Below are 22,081 nucleotides of genomic sequence, written 5' to 3'. Positions count from 1 at the left end.
TGAGGCTTTTCTTCTTAAGAAGCTTGTGCCTCTTTGTCATGGAGCTAAACACACACCTGGGCCAAGAGACGCAGCAGATCTGGAGGAGCTGAGGGTCTGGCTGGGGCCACCCTCCAGGCAGGAAGCCAGGGGGTTAGCACCAACAGGCAGGAGCTTCAGCAGTGCCTTAGTGCCAGACTTCTCAGCCTCAGAAGCTGGGGCTTCATTTATGTCTTCCCTGGGCTTGCACTGATCACATGAAGGAAGGGTGGATTCTGGGAAGTGTAGTTCCAGGTTAACTAAATGGACACAATTACCAGGAATACTTATGGAAGGAATGAACAATCAAATGCAAAAAACAGTGTTTCTGCAAGCATTTTTGCACCTTACTCACCTGCAGAGTGTGCAAATATTTTCCAATGTTTTATAAACTAGAAAATGGATTGAGCATGCACTTTACCACAGTGTTGTTTCGTTATATCCTCACAACAATCCTATGACATACTTACAATTTTTATTACCATTACAAAGATGAAGCAAGAGTGGCACAAATTGTTAAGTAGCATACTTAGCCTAGGTGGCAAATAACTGAGCTAGAAATCAAAATTTGGATCTATCCTGTATAAAATGTTCATGTTCTTTCCACTATACCACACTGCCCGGACAGCCCCACCTTAACCTCTATTTTGTGTATAGGGATTTTTTTTTTTTTTTTTTTTTTTTTTTTGGTGCTTTATTTTCTTTTTCAAAAGCAGGGCGGCAGGGGAATGGCTAAGGTGGGGAGGGCATTATTTTCTTCCCATGTAACTAACTGTCACTATGAATGACCCAGCTCTGAAATGTGTACTTTTCCCGCTGTGCCTATCAGAGATGATATGAGGCTCGGCATCAAAAAAATGGGGCCTTTCTGTTTTTTCCTTAGGAGTGAACTGTTCTCTTCTTCCTGGTCCTTGTGCTCTGCCCCCTGTTGTTGAATCCACTTCCTCTCCTGCTACCCATAATCTGCCAGGAAGCCATGAACAAGTCAAATTCTGAAATATTTTTTATTCATGTTTGTTAATGAGTCATACAAGTCTCCACCTAAAATGTGTCACTTTGCAAGGACAGAATGCTTGATACTACCACAAAAGTCTTAATATGTAATTTATATGGCCAATAAGGCAGATTAAAGAACTGTGTACATTATTTGCCTAAATTGAGGCATAAAGTGTTACTAGCTAACATTTTTAGCACTGAGTATGAGCATGGTTCTGATCCAAAAGTTTTATATAGATTATCTCATTAATCTAAATGACCACCTAATGGAAGAGGTAAATATATACTGACATTTTTTAAATGAAAAATTTTAGACATAGAGAGGTTAAAAAAACTTGCTCAAAGACACACATAGTGAAATAGTCAGGTCTGTTTGGTTGTTCTCAAACCCTTGCTCTTAATTATCATGAAATATCATTTAAACTCCTTAGCAAATTCTTCCTATTATTTAACAAATATTCCCTTAAATGCCTTTGAATGTTAAAGTCCTAATAGCAGATTAAAACACCAAGGCACCGAATAAAATGAGGATAAAATCAATCATGACTTTTGCACTCTACTCGCCGTCTTTAATGCCAGCTTCTGAAAGATATAGTAATACTCGATGAAGGAAAGCCTTTTTGAAGAGTCTTTCCAAAAAGGCTGGGAATGCAATCATTTTCCCTCCAAACACATTATATGACTGTTAATTTTGTTTGAGTAGACAGCAATTAAGTTAATCTCACAACTGTAAATTTGATTGACTGAAGGTTTTATTTATTAATTTTTTTCAGTACAGAAGTCCTTATTTATTTATTTTTTTTCTTTCGCACTGATCATGCCATGAATTCACAGGGAGTGAGCTCCAGCAGCTCAGGCTCCTTTCCATTGGTTCTCACACAGTGTGCTTCTCTGGGCGGAGCAGGCTGAGGCTTCCCTTGAGCCCCAAGTACCTTTCTCTTTGGCTTCCTTCTTTTTCTCATCATTTTCCTTCACGGTTTCAGGAAGCTATCTCAACTCTTAGGGCGCTTAATATGCTCAGTGTGCACGTTAATTCTCTTGGCAAGAATCTTGCCCTTAACTTGTTTGTTTACAACAATGCCCACTACCTGGTGGGTGACATTGTAGACGCTTCCAGTTTTGCCATGGGGTCGTTTGTGGGGCATTCCTTTTTGAACAGTGCCCATTCCCTGATGTCTACAAGGTTACCTTTCTTGCAGATTCTCATGTGTTTTCTAAAAGGCCTAGAGAACATATAGCGGGTACCCCACCTCTTCCCTTTTGTGTTAGTTATTTTGGCGAATTACTGGAAGATGGCGGTTCCGGCCGAAAAGCTGAAGGTTTTAAATTCACCCTCTTGCCTGCACAATTCGTGTACACAAAACAAAGTGACAAAGAATAGGTCTTATTTTGAAGAATTTCCCATTTTCATGCCATGCACTGTGACAATCAGGGCCTAGAGAATGGCAAGGCCCCACTGATGGTAGGAAAATGCCCCTGGCCCTTTCCTGCCGCTAGTGTAGCAGACCCTCCCTTGGGCTGTTTTAGATTGTGCTTTTGCTATGTGCGCTATCACTTACACTCTCCGCGTCCTAATTTTTTATTTTTCTCTTTTCATCTTAGATCTTTAGTGTTTCCATAGTAGAAGGGGTGTGAACCTCGATTGACTGGGAAATTACATTTCCTAAAGAAAGCGGAGCCCAAGAAAGCTGGAGACGTGGTCAAAGTGATCCCCTCTAAGGTGAGTTCTTTATTTCCTTGTTTCCCCGCGCTGCACATCAGATCCTTATCCGCAGTAGCCGATGGATGTCCACTGGGCCTAAGGTTCTACTCCAGTGCTTCTTGAACCTAGAGCTTCACTGAGAAAACAACAGGGTCACAGAAATGAGCCTTCATAACATGGGATGAGATCTATGTCTGCTTTCACACGGGGCGGAACTTAAGCTACTTCTGTGGATATTGCATTATATATGACAGCCAGATAGGTTCTAATATAAGCTTCAATTCCTCCTTTACTGTATGAATTAATTATGCTTGGCTTGGCTCAGAGCTTAATCTTTTATTATAGTTTGGGTTTTGCTTTCTTTTGTTGGACAGGATCTATGAATTGCCTTCTCTTGTTTTTGTTGTATTTGCATTTTTTTTACATTATTACCTGAAATCTCTTCTTATTTTGTAAGCATACACAAACTTTACTTTTTTAACTGAGTTGTTTAAAGGGAAATTACTTCTTTCAATTTTTCTGAAGATGATCTACTCCCAATTCTCCCCTACCCAGTAGATTGGTCCTTAATGCTTGGGCTCTGTGCTTTTTTTGTCTATCTGATGCTTTCCCCTTTTCATCTTGGCAGTCTGTGCCAGGTCTGTGCCCTCCCCATTCAACGACTACCAGGTATTACCTCTTGCTTTCACAATAATCTTGCAAGCTGGTGTGATTATCTCCATTTACAAATAAAAAACTAAGACTCCAAGTAATTCAGTACCTTTTCTAAGATCACACTTCGGGGTTTTAATCCATACCTATCTGATTTTAAAGCTCAGAGTGACTAGAAAGATGTTTTTGTCCATTTCCCATTGTAGCAAGAAAGGTAACTATTAGAATGGAAGGAAATGTGTAATGATCATGAGGAATGGGGTCCGTGTCCGACCACGTGGGCCCAAACCCTGGCTCCACTGTTGTTTTCTAATTAACTTTGAATAAATTACTTAACCTTTCCCAGACATAGTTTCCTCATTTTTAGAATGGACATAATCATATTAACTGACTTTCTGGCATATTGGGAGGACGAAACATGATATCACATGTGAAATCACTGTTGGGGACAGTGGCTGGTATATAGGAAGAGTTCAGTATCTGCTAGCTATTACTATTGTTGTTATTACTATTTCCTAACTTAAAAGTAGTTTACCAAACAGAATCATCCACATTTACTCTGAAGCAACAATTAAAGTCCTTCATGATTTTGGGAGTTCAGAGGTTTCAGTGCTTAACCATTTCACGCCCACTGTCATATGGGGCCATATCTATGTCGGAAACAAAGGAATTTTTTTTTTTCACATTAGTGCTTTTCAAACTCTGGTGGTATTACCACTTTCTTTCTGTCCAGGCTCTGTCTTTTAATATGAAGTGGACTGTTTACCAATTACCGCACAACGAATGGAGCAGCCTTGTCCTATAAAACCCTATTCCTGGAAAACAACCTTGGCTTGGCTTTGGTGATTCTAAATGCGAGGATTAGAGTCCAAAATTGACTCTTTGGAAAGGCTGACCAGACAGCAGTTAACAAATCACCCTCCAGCAGGAAGAATTCCCGGACAAGCTGGGCAGAATCAGGGCTCTCACTTCCCATAAATCTCCCACCAGCCATTGCCCTTCTTTCTGGGAACCACCACCATCACTTTCTGCTTTCTTTCCCTCCCTCCATCCCTCCCATCCTGTTTCCTTCCTTTCTTTCCTTCTATTAGGGAATTAAAGCAGACACAAAAATCAAATACAAAGCCAACCCTTTGGTATGCCCCATGTCTTTACTAATAAGGTGCTGTGTATATATATACTTGGTAAGTGAGGACGTCAGAGGCAGGGACGGTGTCTGGTCCTGCTCTGGATGACATGTAAAACACTGAGAACTTCATATTCGGCCAAGGCCACAGAATCCTGGAGGGTCATGTTCTCAAAACAAACAAACAGACATGTTTGTGGGTGTTAATCCTACTCAGTGCTCTATGGCATTGGCTATAATACCTCAGATATATTTGAAGAAAAATTATATTGAAATAATAATCATAAAAACAATTTAAAAATTGGGCCTTCACTTTGGTTGTAGGGGTGATCTTGGCACAAGGAAAGGGAGGAGGCCCGGTGCCTTGACCAACACTCTGCCCTCTGCTTTACTGTACACCATCCATTAAATTCACAGTGGTCTTAACCGCTTAAAATATTGAGGTTGATGCTAAATTGTGCTCTTCTGAATGGAGTATTTCCTGGTGTTTGTCAACACTGGAACATTCCTCACCTTGGTGAGGTGAGTCAGCCTTTCCCGGCTCTCTATTTAGATCATTAGCTGAGCTGTCCTTTGGCCAGTGGTTTCCAAACACAGGTTTGTGACAGAAGTTCACTGGTAGGAGGTAACCTTTGAAAAATGAGGATAATGGAGGGACTTTGTCTTAGGGCTAAATTACTTATTTGAAATGAAAGCAATATACTCAGATTATATAATTCTTATATCTTTGTGACAACGAGTTCTTGCTTTTATGGAAAGATTTGCAAAGAGGAAAATCAGAGAACCAGGGCCTTAGACTTGGGGAAATGGGAAACGGAGAGGCTGACGTAAGCTACGCATGGTGCATCTTTATGCATTTCAGCATGTGTGTGTGTTTATGGCCAGGCACCCCACCACAAGGGACCATGTAACTGGACAGTCTCTATAGGAGGCTTCTAATGGGGTCCTCGGTGGGGAGTGTTAGCCCCAGTCAGGTGGCTGCTAAAGCAGGGACATTCCTGGAACAGAAGCGGTAGCTATTCCACCCTTACAAACAAACCTTTAATCATCACACTGCCCTTTTGGGATGCATTTCCTTCCTCTAAGCTGCATTTGGTGTCATTTTTAACCTGATTTCCCCTAAATAAAAGTGTTCCCTTAGGACAGCCCTGATGAGTAGCCAACAAGTTAACACAGAAAACAAATAGAAAGAAAAAATGCTGTGATCATGTTCCTAAAAATAATGTTACTTTAAATAACCATCAAGGCTCAAGTTTTCTAGAAAACACAATGCATGACAAGGCTTGATTAATAATGTTTATTGGGAAATGTACTCTCAAGATAGCAGAAAGAGAGAGAGAAGTGCTTTCACATAATGCATTTAATAAGAGCAACAGAAATAAAGCAGGTTATTGATCTAATAAAAATTTTGAGAAGCTGCTTTCAAATGCTATTTCTGCATGTCCTTAGTGTCTATATGGTAAGTAAGTGACTGCATGTGCCCAGGAGGGTGAATGACTGGCCCTGGTTTATGTAGTTGAGGAGTGGCAGGGCAGAATTCAATGTCAGGCTTAACTCCTGAGCTGATGGGCTTCACATTTCTGCAGTTGACAGCACAGAGCTTTTACAGGAATACCTGGCTGCAGCATTATTATTCCAGTGCTGGAGAAAGAGGAAATAGGTGCATGGGAAAGCCTAGTAGTCTGTCTAAAAACAAACTAGCAAATCAAATCCACCAATGTATAAAAAGAATTGTATACCTTGACCGAGTGGGATTTATTCTCTGAATGCAAGGCTGGTTCAACATTTGAAAATCAATTAATGTAATCTGCATGGATGGACCTGGAGACTATTACGATAAGTGAAATAAGCCAGTCAGGGAAAGACAAATACAATATGATCTCTCTTCTTTGTGGAATCTAATGAAAAAAATAAACTAATGAACAAAATACAAACAGAACCATAGATACATGGAACAGACGGACAGCTGTCGAAAGAAAGGGGAGTCTGGGTGAAAGAAGGTAAAGGGATTAACTGAAGAACATATATGCATGATCCATGGACACAGGCAACAGCGTGGGGATAGCCTGGGGTGGGGGCGGGTGTGGAAGTGGGCAACGGAGGGTGGGGGTAGTGGGGACAACTGTAATAGCATAAACAATAAAAGACAATAAAAATCAATTAATGTAGTTCATTGTATCAATAGGCTAAAGAAGAAAGATCAACACTAAAAATCCTACAGCAAAGATCACATTTAATGGTGAGAAACTAGAAGACTTCCCACTAAGATCAGGAATGAGGCAAGGGTGTCTCCTCTCACCACTTCCTTTTAACATTGCAGTGGAAGTCATGAAGACAAAAAAGGAAATAAAATGTATAAAGATTGGGAGAGAAGAAATAAAATTTATTGTTTGCATGTGACTGTATTGTCCATGTAGAAAGTCCAAAAGTATTAACAAAAAAACTCTTGGAACTAATAAGCAATTATACCAAGATTGTAGGAAACAAAGTTAACATACAAAAGTCAATTGCTTTGACTTGACCCAGCAACGAGCAAGTAGAATTTGAAATTAAAAACAAAATGCCATTTACATTAGTGCCTCAAAAAATATAAAAACTTGATTACAAATGGGTCATAGACCTACATGTAAAATGCAAAACTATAAACTTCCTAGCAGATAACATTAACAGGAGAAAATCTGGATGATCTTGAGTTTGATCAAGACTTTTTAGATATAACACCAAAGACATGGTCCTTGAAAGTTCTAATTGATTAGTTCAATTTTTATGTTACCCTAAAATTGCCCTAAAATTTAAGCCTGTCTCTTAAAAACTGTACTAGACAGTGTGTTGGTGGGTGTGATATTTTAATTAATAATAATAATAATAAAAGAGTAGCAGACTTCTAGAGCGTGGAGAATTACTTCTAAACCTGCTCTGCACTGATCAGTAGTAGTACCTTGGGGAGTGAACAACATTCCCAGGCTTTCCTTCCTCATGTAAAAAAGGAAGCAGGTAGAATAGATAATCTCTGAGTTTCCTCTGCCCCTCCTACTTGCTCAGTTTTGGAACAAAGCAATCAAGGGAAGTCTTGGGGAGCTCCCATTGCTGATGAGATTCTTGAGGAGCTGAACCAGTCCCTCTTGCCTCAAATGATCATTTTCTCTACCTGATGTATTAAAGATTCACTTTTTTATGTTATAAAGTCCATCTCCTAGCACATACTAGCCCCCAACCTTGAGTTATCATAAGGCATAAGGATAATCAGCGTGTGTTCTGTCAGGGTAAGGAAGTCAGAGCAAAGTCTGGTATATATTAGGTATTCAATATAATTGTTAAATAAATGGGTGGATGAATCAATTAATTGTAAAGATGAGGAGTTCAGGGGTAAGAAGAGCTGCAGATGCACAGAACTATGTTAAAATCATGGAAAGAGGGATGAGCCTGAGACTCATCCATCCCTATTCTTTATCAATCATTCAATTGTTAAGTAACTACTATGCGCCAGAAACTACTCAGCATCAGGGATGTAATTAATGGTGAAGGAACAAGAGGGATTGATCTCTTTCTCATAGAGCTCTTTGACTAAATGGCCACACAGCTGAGTAGATACCAGGCTTCCGCCCACTTTCCTACTCTTGACGTGGTTATGCACTCACACCAAACTCAAGAAAGAGCTTAACTGGTCCTTTTCATCCAGCTTCCCAGCCTTTCCTGGTTTGAAGCCAAGCTCAAGTAAAAACTTTTTCTTGGTCTCCCTACTGTGAATAAATGCTGCCCCCTTCTGGAACATTGGCAGAAGTGTAAAAGACTGACGTAGCAGTAAAAAGTTATGAAGTTGGAGTTAGAAAGGATTTCACTTAAATCTAATTGTTTTATTAATGGGGAGGTTGATGCTTGGAAAGATCACCATGCCTGTCAATATTTTAGAAGAGAAGAGAGTAACAGTAGGGAATGAGAGAGAGGACTGAAGCCTGTGCTTTCAGATTCATTTCATGGTACTTCCTTTCACGTTTACTAGACTTGGGACATGGTTATAGATGTTTTTACTGCTCCTGCATATGTACTTATTTATGCATTTCCCATTCATCTTCCATTACATTAAATTGTTTTTTTCATCTCTTGCCTATTCTTCTTAACAAAGCAGGTTAAGAGCTTTCTCAACCAGCTTCTCTGTTGGATTATCTGTGTCTTCTGAATTTTTGTCTATCTGACTGCTATCTTCTATAGATTTCTGGATAAGAGAGTATAAAGTCCACTCTTTATTTATGAATTTAGGTCTACAGGATAGAACAAACCTCACGCTGTCTTCTCTTCCACTCAGACATCGTTCAGCAACCACGTACTGCCTACTTACTATATATTAGATGTTATGAACACAAACACTGAAAAAGACAAGCTCTCTTTTCCCCATGAATTATCATTTACTGGAGAAGACAGAACAGTAAGTGAGCAGGAGCAGCAGTGTGATGAGGGCCCCGAGAGAGGAGTTCTCAGAGCGGGGAAGGAGGCATCTAACTCACACTGATGGAGGAGGGGGCTGCCTGAGGCAGTGGTGCCATACCTTTCAGGTTTTGGAGGTTACATGTAAAATAAAGGCCGTACAGATGTCAAACTGCAAGCAAACTTTCATAGATGTTTCTATTCAACTCTTCGCCCCTGGAGAGGCCGCAGAGATCTGTAAATCTCCAAATAAAACTATCTACTCAGTGACCACTGAAATTCAAGGATATAAACATCACTTTTAATAACATTGTGATAGTATTACATTTTCTTTCCATCTACTTGTGTAATGGATATGGGGCTTAAATTAGCCCCATAGTTTGTAAAGCCCCTTGCTTTACTGACGATCTGTATTAACTTGTGATTAACAAACTCTGTAGGCTGTCCAGTAAAGAAATATCCAAAAATAAATGAGAAAACACCTAAAAGTGGAAGATGAAATCAATGAATTTATGCTTGAAAAGAATGAAGGCTATTTATCAATTAACAATTCCTGGAAGTCTGTTTTAATGTATTATAGTAGAATACATATTTAATGAAGAGAAATTTGATTAGGAGAGAAAGAAGGGTAGTTAGTTCTCGACTAGGTCTTGGGCAAGTTGCTAATCCCTCCAATATCCAGAAACAAGTCTGCCTCTAGCCCACATGGAATCTGTGTGCTAATTAGAAAAGGCACCCCTTCTGGGTGTGTGTAGCCCCACTCACACTAGGTTTGGTGAACAGAATATGGGATGGATCTCAGCCCTCTTTGCCCCTTAGTTTGGTCTCCTTATGTGGTGAGTGACCTGCTTAAGTATATGCAGATGCCCTGGCAGATACCTCAACAGTAAGAAGAAGCTTATACCTGTTTTGTGAACCTCCCAAGGTTGCTGTGGGGGTCTCATGAAAAAAAGAAAAAAGGATATACATACATACATACATACATGCATTGTATTATACAGAATCTGATGTTTCATGCTTGGAAGTTTGTTATATCAACAATCACAAATACTCTCATTAGAGATTCTCAGAAGAATAGAACTTGCCGTTGCTAATTAGACATCTGCTATCAATGTCATTCGGAATGGCCTGAGGATGTCCGTGTTCTATGGAGCACGACATTGATTTCTTAGAAACCTTCTTTTGTTTGTGACCAAAATTCCAAACAGCAAAGCCACAGCCTTATCAGAGGATTCTGAATCCTGTTGCCTGATTTGCACGTGGCTCTAGGCAGAGGGCTGTGCTGGCAGCTGATGGCAGCAGGTGCTCAGTCGTCACTGATCCATTAAGGACATGAGAGGCACCAGCGGAGCCCAGGTCTCCTCTGCCTTTTGTATTCCTTCACTTCCCAAACCTCTGCCGTTCCCTCCAGAATTAACTCAACATGGAGCTGTTTCAAAAATACTTCTAGTAACTAGATGTTAAATTTTATGGTTCATTTAATTTAGGAAAATTCAAATTACTAAAGTAAAGTAATTATTTTTTACCATTTAGGACAAAGCCAAAGTAGATACTAATTTTACACCTACACACACAACACACGCACATATGCATGTATTCACACACACACTCAAACATACTGGGTATGCTCCCATCTTCAGACCTGTGCACTTACAGTGTTTCTGTCTGGAACGCTCTTCTCTGCATATCCACATGAATAACACCTCCCCTTCTTTAACTCTTTGTGGTTTCGTTTAATGACACTGATGTGCAATACATATTTGTTGACTTGAATTGAACCCCGAAGGTGGTGGGAATTATTGTCCTGTAAGGTTATTTTAAACTTAATTTTTTTGCAAATTACTTGAAAAGATCTCTCCAATTATGTCTCCTATTAAGGCAAATATTTAATATATTCCATTATTCATATGTAGCTTTAAATGAGTTACCAGTATTTTTTCCAAATACTTATGCTCACCAATAATCTGATAGACAAGCTAACTCCTCCACTTGCTGGTAACTTCTAGAGTTATCTGTGCGTGTGCATTTGTGTGTGAGTGCATGCACAAACCTGTGTAAGAATATCTGAAATTCTTGGGGGCATCCTAGGCACTAGGGTAGAAATGAAGATGAAGTAGGTAAATGGGCCAATAGATGAATGGAAAGCGACCTTCATCTAGAGGCGTTGGGTAGCTAGTCCCCTTGTAGCCTTCAAGTACTGCTTTCTCATGCACGTCTTTACTTATCCCCTGATGTCACCTCTTTCCAAAGAGATCTTCAAAATTATTGGGGCTGGCCAAATTATGGTGGAAATCTGTTTTTAAAAGGCAAACACATGAACATTTTAGCAATGAGTTTAAAGTTTGCATAGGCAATCTCTCAAGTCCTTAGTAAGCTATACTATTGTTTCAAAGCCTGTAGCTACATCTAGGACATCTACATTTTGAGACAAATGTTCTTTTTCCCCCCTCAACAGTATAGCTTTAGGATTATGAATCTAATCACATTACCTGGGTCCTATCTCAGATTTACACTCACCAGAAGTGTGACTTGAGAACTAAGTTATATAACTTGTCTGGATCTCGTGACTTCGTCTATTAAAAAAAAGTTAAAATGCTTAATCATGATCCGAGAGGCTGGGGGCACGTGTTGGGAAGAAAGCAAGGCTCAGTGCTCTGCAGGATCCCAGCACAGGGTGGGCAGCAGGTTCACATCCCCCGTTGAAAGAAGCAGACAAAGGGGCAGGAGTCTTGCTCATGCCTCTGTCACAGTGGGGATATATTCCTAGGCTGTTCCAGAACACCCAACCCTACCTATCTGGAGAATGCAATAGGAATTGACTGATCCTGGTGGGCAGGAGGAAGGGATCAGGCAAGAGCCTGGCAGAGCTGGTCACCACCAAGATATAACAGGATTGCTTTCTCGAGTTATTGACAAAAACTTAGTATTAGCTATGATTATGTATAGGATAGGAGGTGTTTAGTATGCCCCGAAGGATTTCTCTTGCAATGCTTCTTTGCTCTGCCCTTCTAACTTGGTTACTTAGCAATTCTAGTGAAACCTCTTCCTTTGTAGATCACTGGAGGGGGGTTGTAGAGACCAAGATGTTGGGATTAAACTGCCACATTCTTACCTTAACATGCGATGAGAGCAGGAGACTGTGGTGAACTCTGCAAGAATCTTAATGTGTTGTTTAAAACCAGACCAAACTTGCTCTCACACGCTGCCGCGGTCTGCCATATGGAACTGCATATGACTCCTGGCATCCTTGTAATTCACTTTCTCCCTCTCATTTGCTGTTTTTCCTTTTCAGAATGCCAGTTATTCAAGGTAAAGGGAGCACTAACATTTATTTGTTCCTTACTCTGTGCTGGAAATTGAACTGGTCACTCTAGTCCACCACAACCCTTTTTCATACCATTTTATAAAGGAGAAACTGAGGTGCAGAGGTTAAACAGCGTGTGCAAGCTGAACAGTCGCCAAGTGAGCAGCGGGAGAGTCCATTCCTGGTCCCTTTTGCTCTAAAGCCCCCGCTCTTGTGAATGAAAAGGCTTCTCCTTGAGGAGTCATAGAGGAATTTACTCTCAATGCCAATAAAACCGTTACCCCCTGCTCCAAAACACTCCCTCTCTTCTACTCGCCATAACCTGCTTGTTTTTCATGTGTTAGAAAAGGCCATGTTCTCTATATCCCTAATCATGCTTCAAAGACATTGTCTTGCAAGACTGTTGAACATCTAACACTGTGTAATGCAACATATTAGGGGCAGGTGTTACGTGGCTAACACTGTTCTAAGCACTGATGGGAAAGGAAAAAGACATTCAAAGCAAGCAAGTTTTTTTTCCCAGAAAAAGTAGTTACCCATGGTTCCTACTCCTTTGATTTACAGAAATAGACTGACAAAAGGAAGAAAAACATCCAAGCATTTATTTAGTGTCTGTTTTGTGACGGGTGCTGTGCATATGTCAACTCTGTTAAGTTATGTAACTGGGTATGTGGAATCACAAGAGAAAGGCACCAAATCTATCATTGTGCATGTTTGGGGCTACTGCATGGTCCAGGGAGTTAAGGGGCCAGATGTGTAAAAACACACACTCACTAGTGAAATGGATCTCACACCAAATGGACAGGGATTGCAAACAAGAGCTGCATCTAAGAACTGTGTGCAACGTTTTAAGAAAACCCCATTTATTTGCTCAGAAAAGTTGCAATCTCTTTAATCATATCTGTATTTACCTTTCATTCTTCCCTAACAAGATTTTCTGTTCTACGAAGCATTTTTACTTATCTAGATTTCTCGCTCACTGTCGTAAAATATTCAGACAGTTGTAAACTGATCAGATTTGCCAGTTAGTCAATTAGACCTTGTTAATTTTTATTTTGTGCTGAAGAACACAACCTTGTTGATTTTCTAGGCATAGAACAGTAACACTACCTTAGAAAAAGTTTTCTCCTAGGGAGAGATCATGGCTGAAGTCATTGAGAAGCAGAGAGTGTAGAATCTAAGCTTCTACTGTTGGAAGCTTTGTGAAACAGAAGTGTGTGGGAAGGGAGCCAGAAGAGCAAAGGGATGTCACTCAGAGCTTGCCATGGGACCGTGACCTATGTATGACTCTGGATACTTTCTCCTGGAGGGAGCCTATAAACTTAGGCTGTGGAATTACCAATCATGGCTCATCTGTTTGAAATAACAGTTAAGAGCATGTGTTTTGAAGTCAGAAATACTTGGGTTTTAATTGTGGTTTTTTACTTAGTAACTACATGACTTTGGACACAATATTTCTAAGCTTCAATATCTTTGCAGTTAAAATGTGTATCAATATGCACTTCAAAAGAATGCCCTGAATTTTTATATATTTAATATTTTTCACTGTTTATATATCTAATATTTACTTATGTACTATACAATATCTAAGATAAGCTGTAAATAGGGCAGGTAAGGTGTCTGAACTCATGTAGTTTATTAGAAGAATAATTATATGTTGAGCAAACAATTAATTATGTTATTGGACTGAAGGGGTATACTTGCCTGTATGCATCAAGCCCGATAAGACATGAACAGGAGTTTGCATCCAAGACAATAAGGATTTATTTAGGAGATGGTGCCATGCCTGCAATCATAGGTGACCTAATGGTCAAAGACCTGGCTCCCCTAATAGCTTCCAGGCAATGGATTATATAGGGGAAAAATCAGTCATGGTGATAAAGGAGTTAGGGAGACCAGAGTCTCCACTGATTGGTTGGTGTTGGAGTAGAGGGTAATTGATCACTGCATCTGGCCCCGATGTCAGCCGTGGAGTCATTCTGCCCCATTTCGCAAGGATTTGTTCAGTGGAATCATCCCACTTTCCTGGGCCCGGAGCTAAAGCACAATGAGGCCAAGATATTGTGTTTAGTTTGATTGATAACTGTCTGTGTAGTCAACAGACCCAGAACCTTGTCCTTAAGACAGCTGGATGCTGACCAGAAGCTCAGTGTCTGAGGGTTTAATGATTAAGCAAGGGAGAGGGAGGTGAGTGAGTCAGGGCCCTGGGGGAGGCCAGTTTGAGTCCAAGGAAAAAATTAAAACAAAAGCCCAAATTAAAGAAAACAAGGTTTCTGCATAGTTATAATTACAATCATAGTAATTCCTATAAAGGAAGAATATAGAGCCCATGTGAGCAGGCCCTCAGGAGAGCTGTACCTAGACTAGGGAAGTGCATTTAAGCCAAGAACTTGAAGCTTTGCAGTGAGCAGAGGAAAGATGTCTCTGGAAAAGGAAACACAAGGACTAAGACGCTGTGACAGGAAGGACCAGGGTACCTTCTCGGAATTGAAAGAAATGCTGGCCTGTGGTCAATAGCCTAATTATATTGTACAGCAACTATATTCTGAGGGTGATGAGAGGTATGAAATTGTTTCTAAGGAAAGGAATGATACGACCTGAATTGCATCTTTTCAATAATATTTTATTTAATTTATTTTTTAAAGTATATTTTACTGATTGTGTTGTTATAGGAGTCCCAATTTTTTTCTCCTTTGCTCCCCTCTGCCCAGTACACCCTTCCCTGCAGCAATCCCACCTCCTTTAGTTCATGTCCATGGGACGTGCATATAAATTCTTTGGCTTCACCCTTTCCTGTATTATTCTTAACTTCCTCCTGTCTATTTTGTACCAACTGATTATGCGTCTTAATCCCTGCACCATTTCCCCATTTCTCCCCCTTCCCCCTCCCAGCTGATAACCCTCCAAATGATCCCCATACCTATGATTCTGTTTCTATTCTGATTTGCTTGGTTGTATTTTGTTTTTATTTTTTAGATTCAGTTATTGATAGTTGTGAGTTTGTTGTCATTTTAGTGTTCATAGTTTGGATCTTCTTTTTCTTAAATAAATCCCTTTAACACTTCATATAATAAGAGCTTGGCAATGATGAACTCTTTTAGCTCTACCTTGTCTGGGAAGCACTTTATCTGCCCTTCCATTCTAAATGATAGCTTTGCTGGATAGAGTAATCTTGGTTGTAGGTTCCTGCTTTTCATCACATTAAATACTTCTTGCCAGTCCCTTCCTGCCTGCAAAGTTTCTTTTGAGAAATCAGCTGATAGTCTTACAGGCTCCCCTTTGTAAGTAACTCTCTGCTTTTCTCTTGCTGCTTTTAAGATTCTCTCTTTATCTTTCACCTCTGGCATTTTAATGACGATATGTCTTGGTGTGGTCCTCTTTGGGTCTAGCTTGTTTGGGACTCTCTGTGCTTTCTGAACTTGTATGTCTATTTCCTTCACCAGATTTGGGAAGTTTTTCTTCATTATTTTTTCACATAGCTTTCAATTTCTTGCTCTTCATCTTCTCCTTCTGGCACCCCAATGATTCGGATGTTGGGACATTTAAAATTGTGCCAGAGGTTCCTAATCCTCTCCTCATTTTTTTTCAATTATTGTTTCCTCATTCTGTACTGGTTGACTGTTTTTTCTTCCTTATGTTCCAAATCGTTGATTTGAGCCCTGGTTTCCTTCCCTTCACCATTGGTTTTGTGTGGATTTTCCTTCATTTCATTTAGCATAGCCTTCACTTCTTCCCTTATGCATTTTCCATACTTAAGCATATCTGTCAAGCCTGTGAGCATCTTCATCACCAGTGTTTGGCATTCTGCATCTGTTAGGTTGACTATCTTCTCATTTGTTAGGTTCCTATCTCCCCATCACTTAGTTCTCCTACTGAAACCTTGATCCATTTCCTCTTTTGGGCCACACTTCTCTGTCTCTGCATCCTGAAAGGCCCCTTTGTTTCTTTGCCTCTGTGTCTTAGGTAAGCTGCTCCTGTGATGTTGTAAGGGGCTGAGCCTTAGGTATTCATCGGTACAGGGTGAACTGCTTCACCACGTTGTGGTGCTGTATGTGGGGGAGGGGACTGAGAGGAAACAATGCTGCTTGCCCAGCACTCGCTCCTTTTCCAGGCACTTCTCACGCTTCCATATGGGACTGGCACCTCTCTGGCTCTTGCTCTGGCTCTCGTTCCCAGAGTGGATGGGTCTGAGAACATTCTAGGACCATGGGAGCCCTTTAAACAAGTGGACTCTGCTGAGAGACCAGCAGTTTATACCTCTGTCCTAACCCCCACTGGTTTGCATGGTCAGAAGCCATGAGGCTTTATTTCCCCCGGCGCTGGAGCTGTGAGCTCCATGGTCTGGTCTGGTGCTAGGAATGCTCTTCAGGTGTCTCTCCTGACTTTTAAAAACATGCTACTGTGCTTCCTGCCAGCCTGCTGTTGCCGCCACTGCTGCCAGCACCACACCACATCCTTTCCGCTCTGGATCTGCCCCTCCTACCTGTCTGGATGAGTATTTTTTCTTTATATCTTTGTTGGACTTCCATGCAACTCAGTTTTCTGGAACTTCTGGTTGTCTCTAGTTTTGAGGTAGTTGTATTCCTTCTTAGTTGTGGGGGGAGACACAGTGTGTCTGTCTAGGTCTCCATCTTGGCTGGAAGTCTGTCACTCTGTCCTTTTCAATAATCTTTTAAATATTTGAAGTGATCACAAACATGCAGAAATGCTGCAAATATAGGAAAGAAACTCGTTTCTTCTTTTTTTTTTTCTGAAGTCATTTAAATGTAATTTGTTGAACTTTTGCTCTCTTACCTCAAATATGTTTACATGTACAGTATTTTCTCCAAACAATATTCTCCTATGTAACCACAATACAACCACCATATTCAGGTGATTAATATTGACACACTACTACCAACTGATCCTCAAAACCCAATCAAGTTTTACCAGTTGTCCCAATAATGTCATTATAGTGAAAAGATCAAGGTCAAAATCCTACTAAATCCAATAATTTAATTGTCATGCCTCTTTAGATTTCTTCAGTTTGCAGGAGGTTCTTAATATTTCTCTGAATTTCATGGCTTTGAGGCATTTGAAGATTGCAAGCTAATTGTTTTATAGAATGCTTCTCAGTTCAGTCTGTCTATTGTTTTCCTCATGATTAGATTAGGTTAGGTCCTCAGGTTATGCATCTTTGGCAGGAACATCACTAAAGTGATGCTGTATTCTCATTGCAGCCTATCAGATGTCACATGATATCCATTTGTCCCACTACTAATGATATTCATTTTGATCACACCAGGCTACTCCCTTACTCCCTGTATGAATACCCTTGTCATACTGCTCTAGCTCTGATATTCCAGCCCATGGCCTTGAGTCAGAAATATGCCTTATGTACTCATGGAATAGCCAAGAGGCCAGTGTGCTTTGAATGGAGTGAGTGAAGGGGACCAAGAAATGGGAGCCAAATTATACAAGGCCTACAGGACCATTTCAAACACTTAGACTCTTGTTTTAAGTGAGATAGGGAGCCATTGAAGGTTTCTAGTGATGTGATCTGATTTATGTTTTAAAAGACTTCCTCTGGCTGCTACACTGAATAGGTGAAAGAGGGACACGGTTAGAAATAATAAGCAGTGCATTAATACAGTGTATTGGTATAATTTATGGATATACGTTAAAATAAATAAACGTACATCTCAGCATACTCAAATTTTGTCATCTATAGTGGTACACAATTTAAAATGTCTGAAAATCATTGTTCAGAGTAATAAGAAAGCAGACATGTGAGTAGTATTATCTGGGAATAAAGTGAACTTCTTCGGTGCCTAGTTTCAAAGAGCTAATTGGTGATAACACTTGCTACAAACCAAACACTTGTGATATGCAAGGATTTCTACAACACCAACAGGAAGAGATAAATTAGGGTGGGATTAAGTTCTCGGTTGTGTGTGGGTGCTCTGTGTGACATTTGAAGCTGAAATGCTAGTATGTGTACAATTTGCTTGATGTCGTTGTTCTGTATTCTTATAACTTTAAGAACAACATTGAGGTGATTCAACATTCAATAATGTGGTATCAACATGTATATTTTACATTTTGCATTCTTATTTACACATGCAATTTATGTTCCTGCAGTTTATATTCTTTTTAGAAACAGAAAACAATTTAAAAAGATAATAAATGAAATGTGCCATTATAGCACACTACAAAGACAGCTATCGATCACATTTTGTGTATCCATTTATATCCTTGTAATCATATGTACAAAGTGTCTGAATAAAATTACACACATTATTTGTGCATATTTTAAATATACAGTCGTGTATTTATAAGCATTTATCAGTTTGCTACCTTAGGTTTGTCCTCTAATATATTAAAATACAGTACTTTAAGATGTTTGACTCTGATTCTTTTGATATAATTTTCCCTGAAATATTTTAATGGGGATAAAATATATTTTTTAAATTAGGGAGATACACAGACAAACACACAAGCATATATATTTAGAAAATGAGATCAGCTCTCTGAATTGTTTTATTTTTTTAATCTAGGCACTGTGTAGTGATCATTTGCCTATTTTTGTTAATATATATTTTCACTAAAGTTTTTAACAGGAGTATATTATTCCACCATATGATAATTATTGAACCAGTCTTCTATTTTGGCAGCTCTACATTGTTTAGGATTTATCTTAATTATAAGGGCACTTACATCCCCATCTTTGTTGGCATGTCTTTGTGCACTTGACTAAGCATTTCTTCTTATTGCTTCTAATCAAATGGAGGCGACATTTTCCCAGGTGTCCTTATTTCACAGAAAGTCATAGAATAAATTTAATGTTTGTATGTTTAATATATATAGCTTTATAGTGGAGTAGAATTTTTAGAATGCATACATTTTAAATATAAAACTGGAATTTTAATGAAATTTTAAGTTGTCAGCTGGCCAATTAGAACATGGGGAGGTTAGCAGGGGAGTTAAGTAAAAAGGTGTGTAGGGATGAAAGAAGGTCACATTCATTTGCGTCATCAAAGTGTCTTTGGTGGATAAGCTTGAGAAGCGTTTCAGATAAAACGCTGAAAGAAATTTTAGATGAGATGGCATTTACAATACATTTGTATGACTTTTTCTCCATATTGCAAATGTTTCCCCAGACAGGTTGTACCAATTTGCCCTATACCTATAAAAACTGTTTCAATTTGTTGGGTGGTGGTATACTTTTCCACTGATTATGGTATTTAAAAACATACTTTAAAAAGAAAAACATCATGGGCACAAATGTCTGTCACCTGAGATTTCAACATTTTTTCTCCTTATCCTCCTTATGCCACCATCTCAAGATGTTGTTCATATACATGACATCTTAGAAGCCTTAGTTAATTCTCAGTGCATAGAATTTTGTTCTTTCTCTGACCCTATAAATAGGCAAGAATTAAAGTGAATTTCAAGATTACTCCATGAGGGTGGTCAGACCAGCTGTGCCCAAATTTAAAAGGAAAAAAAGCTATTTAAGAGAATCCAAATTTATTTTATTTTGAAAAATTTTTTATAGTTGGTTCCATTTATTTTAGAATGAAATCATCACATTCTGCACTGACTTTGATTAAGAAAAAAATAACTGTTGTAGCTTTTCAGACAGCTGTCAGCCCAGCTACAGTCAGAAATAAATTTTGTTTTGTGAGCATTGCAATGAGAACTGCTGAGTGTGAGTATAGTGGGAAATGTTTAAATAATGGCCAAAATTCAATTTTGACTTAGAAAGGGCATGGACATTACACCAATTATGAGATACCCCCTTTTGTAATTCATTAAAGTACCTTTCTCTTATTAGTATAACTCTCTCTACTTCCTGAATAATTGGTTTAATGATACCTGTAGTCATACAAATTTGTTAAGTTAAAATTAGGATGTAAATACTAACAAATGAAGTAGACAATAAACTTTCTGTGAATAAGACACTCTTATCTTTGTATCTCTAATTCTTTGCACAATATTTAGCATAAAAAGAAACCCAATGTAAGGTTTTAAATGGATGAAAAAAAGCATGTGGCCCCAAAATTATTATATAAAATCAAAATGTCTACTTCAGAAATGATAAAATCCAGCACCCATTTATGATCAAAACTCTCAGCAAATGGGAATAGAGGGAACATACCTAAATATAAAGGGGCCATATATGACAAACCCACTGCCAGCATCATACTCAATGGGCAAATACAACAAATGTTCCCCTTAGGATCAGGAACAAGACAGGGATGTCTGCTTTTACCTCTCTTGTTCAACATAGTACTGGAAGTTCTAGCCATAGAAATCAGACAAGAAGAAGAAATAAAAGGCATCCAAAATGGAAAGGAAGAAATAAAACTGTCTTTATTTGCAGACGACATGATATTGTACATAGAGAATCCCAAAGATTCCACCAAATGGACAAAAGACCTGAATAGACACTTCTCCAGAGAGGGCATACAGAAGGCCAGGAGACATATGAAAAGATGCTAAATGTTACTAATCATCAGGGAAGTGCAAATTAAAACCACAATGAGATATCATCTTATACCTGTCAGAATGGCTATCATCAATAAATTGAAAAACAAGTGCTGGCAAGGATGTGGAGAAAGGAGAACCCTTTTGCACTGTTGGTGGGAATGCAGATTGATGTAGCTGCTTTGGGAAGCAATATGGAGATACCTCAAAAAATTAAAAATGGACCTGCCTTTCGACCCAGTGATCCCTCTTCTGAGAATATATCTGAAGAAACTCAAAACACTAATTCAAAACAACATAAGCACTACTATGTTCAATGCAGCATTATTTACAATCACCAAGATATGGAAGTAGCCCAAGTGTCCATCAGTACATGAGTGGATAAAACAACTATGGAGCATTTACACAATGGAATACTACTCGGCCATAAAAAAGAAGAAAGTTTTACCCTTTGGGACAGTATGGATAGATCTGGAGAACATTATGCTAAGTGAGATAAGCCAGTCAGAGAATGACAAATGCCATATTGTCCCACTCATATATGGAATCTAATGAACAAACTGAACATGGAAAAATAGAGATGATATAAAATTAAAATGTCTACTTCAGAGATGATTTTCTAATTTTGTAATTTAATCTGCATTAATTGGATGCCTACTATGAGGCAGTTACTGGTGATAAATAAACCAAACAGGGTCCCCAATGTCTACATCCAAGAAACTTATGGTATTAGTGTTTCTAATAAGACTAACTCCCCTAATCCCATCTTGTCTTGTCCTCTTGATCAAGAAAGGTAATCTGTCTCTGAATCTTGTCAAATCACAACTGGTACACATTAGCTTAGAATTATACTAAAAATTAGTAATGACAATCACTCCACTCTTTTCCCTCTCCTTCTTTGCTCTGGTGACACCAGTCATCTTTCTGTCTTTAGATTGTCTAACCACTTTCCATTCTCAGGAATTTTGTGTTTGCTTTTCCATCTCTCTGGGATATTCTGCCTCAGATCTTCTCACTCAGGATTTGGGTTGAATAGCATCTCCTCAGAGAGGGCTTCCCTGTTTTCCCTTCCCCCAACCTCAGCTAGTCATCCTGCTCCACTCTATCACATGAAACTGTTGTATTTTCTTCATGGCAATAACGGCTTTTTGAAATTATATCATCTATTTGTCTTTATTATTTATTCACACAGAATAAAATTCCATGATAGCAAAGCTTTTCATGAAAACAAAATTTTGTTGCTCAGCACTATAGTCTGGTTTATAGAAGAGTAACCTACCAGTTAAGATAGTTAAGTTCACTTATCAATGTTTTTTTGTTGTTGTTTTGTTTCATTTTTTACCATTTTGGATGACAACTATGTGCCTGAAACTGGAAATGCAGAGTTCAAGGG

This window comes from Furipterus horrens, unplaced genomic scaffold, assembly GCF_987537825.1.
Source record: "Furipterus horrens unplaced genomic scaffold, mFurHor1.1.pri manual_scaffold_7, whole genome shotgun sequence".
NCBI classification, from domain to species: domain Eukaryota; kingdom Metazoa; phylum Chordata; class Mammalia; order Chiroptera; family Furipteridae; genus Furipterus; species Furipterus horrens.
Note: the sequence above shows the minus strand (reverse complement) of the source record.